This window comes from Rhincodon typus, chromosome 32 (genome assembly GCF_021869965.1).
Source record: "Rhincodon typus isolate 14 chromosome 32, sRhiTyp1.1, whole genome shotgun sequence".
Lineage (NCBI taxonomy): Eukaryota > Metazoa > Chordata > Chondrichthyes > Orectolobiformes > Rhincodontidae > Rhincodon > Rhincodon typus.
Genome location: NC_063363.1, coordinates 6709595 through 6712564, shown reverse-complemented (window position 1 = coordinate 6712564; position 2970 = coordinate 6709595).

Genomic DNA, 2970 nt, shown 5'->3' with positions numbered 1-2970 from the left:
GTGTGTGTGTGAGTGTGTGTGGGTGTGTGTGTGTGTAGGTGTGTGTGGGTGTGTGGGAGTGTGTGAGTGTGTGTGAGTGTGTGTGTGTGTGTGTGTGTGAGTGTGTGTGTGTGTGAGCGTGTGGGTGTGGGTGTGTGTGGGTGTGTGATTATGAGTGTGTGTGTGGGTGTGGGTGTGGGTGTGTGTGTGTGTGTGTGTGTATGAGTGTGTGTGTGTATGAGTGTGTGTGTGTATGAGTGTGTGTGTGTGTGAGAGAGAGAACGGGAGACACTGCAAGGCTGACATGTTTTTTAATATTCAATCCCATAGCAAGTAATATAATTCCAATAAAGCTTGCAATTTTCTTTCCTTTAGTTCAATCCAATACCAGTAAGAATCTTAATCTTTCTTTGATGTGATGTCCCACAGCTTGCACAAACAAGTTTTTTGTAATTCTGTGAAAATTAGTCTCCTCCAGGACTGCTTGTCCTTGGAAAGTTTGTATCTGGTACATCTGCTGTGAGGTCCACGGTGTAATGAGTGCTTGATTAGAAAGAAGTGATCCAGGAAGAAATTTGATTTAATAATCAACCTGCTGGCAGCTATGACCAAAGTCCTGGTCAAGTTGTATTGCTTTAGATTAAACCAAAATAATTGGAGATGCTGTTTGTACATTCAGAGATCCTTATTCATGCAGATGTCCAATGTAGGCAACACCCTAATGGGATACTGGACAATGATTGATCAAAGGTGGAGTAGAATTCATCTTTGGCCTTATGCGTAGCTTCTCCTGTATACGTGGAGAACTCTGATGTAGTGAACAAAGAACAATACAGCACAGTAACAAATCCTTCAGTGCTCCAAGTCTGCACTGACACATTTTGCCCTTCCATACTAAAACTGTCTTCACTTACAGGATCCATATCCCTTTATTCCCTTCCTGTTCATGAATTTGTCCAGGTGCTTCTTGAATGCTGCTAGCGTACCTGCTTCCACCACATCCTCTGGCAGCACGTTCTAGGGACTCACCACCCTTTCTGTGAAAAACTCGTTTCTTTTAAACTTCCCCCCCTTGCACCTTGAACCTGTGTCCCTGAGTAATTGACCCCTCCACCTGGGAAAAAGCCTCATACTTTCCAATCTACCCATGCCATGCACAATCTTATAAACTTCTATCAGGTTGCCCCTGCTTCTGAGTCAGGCTCAGTCAGAGGGTCACGGGACATTTGTTTAATTTACAAGGGGGCTCATGAGATGGTGAGCTAGTTTGTTTCTTTTATGGTGAAGCCAATCCTGTAGACTCAGTGTTCTTGCTCAGATTTACCCTTCTTGAAGAAGGGGTATTCTCCACCTTTGCTTTGAACTAACATTCTCCTGCACACCATGTTTCACTCTGGGCAGCAATATCAATATCATAGCACCAGGGTACCCGAGCTGTGATTGCGGTATGACGTTCAGGAACAAGAATAGGCCATTTGGCCCTTGATCCTGTTCCACCATTTAACGAAATCATGGCTGATTTGTAGCCTAAGTCCGTACTACTACCTTTTGCCCATATCCCTCAATATTCTTGTTGAATTAAAGTTTATTTATTTCAGATTTCAAATTAACAACTGAACCAGCATCTACTACCATTTGGGCAAGAGAGTTCCAAGCTTCTACCATCCTTTGTGTGTAGAAATATTCCCTAACATCTCTCCTGACAATCTGGCCCTCATTCACAGACAATACTCCTAGTTCTAGAATCCCGAACAGTGGAAATAGTTTATCTTTATCTACCCTGTCTTTTCTTGTTGATAGCTTGAAGCGTTTAATTAGATCACACCTTAAATTTCTAAATTCTAGAGAAAGTAGGCCTAATTTGCATAATCCCTCCTTATAACTTAACCGCTGAAGTCCAGGTCACTGCTGGGTTATCCTTGAGCATCTGGGGACCTCAGAATTCATTATGAGGCATTGGGACAATGCTGTGCAGGAGTTCTTTCAGCAGCAAGTTATAGTCCAACAAGTTTATTTAAAATCTCAAGCTTTTGAACTGCCGCTCCTTTGTGAGGTGAAGTGGAGAGAGGCACACAGGCACAGCATATACAGGCGGACAGATAATGACAAGATAATTTCAGGTCATTAAGAGTGTCAACGGATAAATACAAATAGTGTGAGTAGAGTGTTGACAACAAGTCTTTGCCAGTAATCAGGAGTGTCAACAGATTAATACAAATGGTGTGAGTAACGTGTCGACAGCTGAATAACAAGTGAAGGGGTGACCTATGAACTGATTAATTAAGGCAGAGAGATAATTACAAATAATCAAAAGTAAGAAAGTGCTAGAGGTGTGACTTCTGACTTTGTCCACCCCAGTCCAACAGTGGCATCTCCACATCGTACGTTCTTTCAGCAAGGGACAGGCACTGACTAACACATGGTTCTGGTGAAGCAAGGTCTTTGTTCAATGGCGAAGGTAGCCAAGTTGTTTGGAGACCAGTCTCCATTGCATGAATGGGGACTAACAGAGAGCAAAGTAATCTATGTTGTTATCCCTAATTTCACCAACGCCCCCAATCTTTGGAGCCTGCAATAACCCATTGGGGTATTACTAAGGATAACCTATTGTTGGTACCCAATATTTATCCCTCATGCATCATCGCTAAAGCTACGTTTGTCAGGTCATTACTACATTACTGTTTTTGGGGTTGGTTAGCTAGGCTGGCTGGTTTGCAATGTAAAGGGATGCCAACAGTGTGGGTTAAATTCGCACAGTAGCCAGAGATTACCATAAGAGACTCCCCTTCTCAGCCTCTCCCCTCTCATGAAATATGGTGACCTTCGGGTTAAACCTTCACCAGTCATCTTTCTCCAATGAGAAAGCAGCAGAAAACTTTGCTGTTTCCGGGAGCTTGCTGTGAATCCCCATTGGCTACCAATATTTCTATATTAGAACCATGATTCTATTTGAAAATACTTCATTAGCTGTCAAAGATATTGAACCATTCC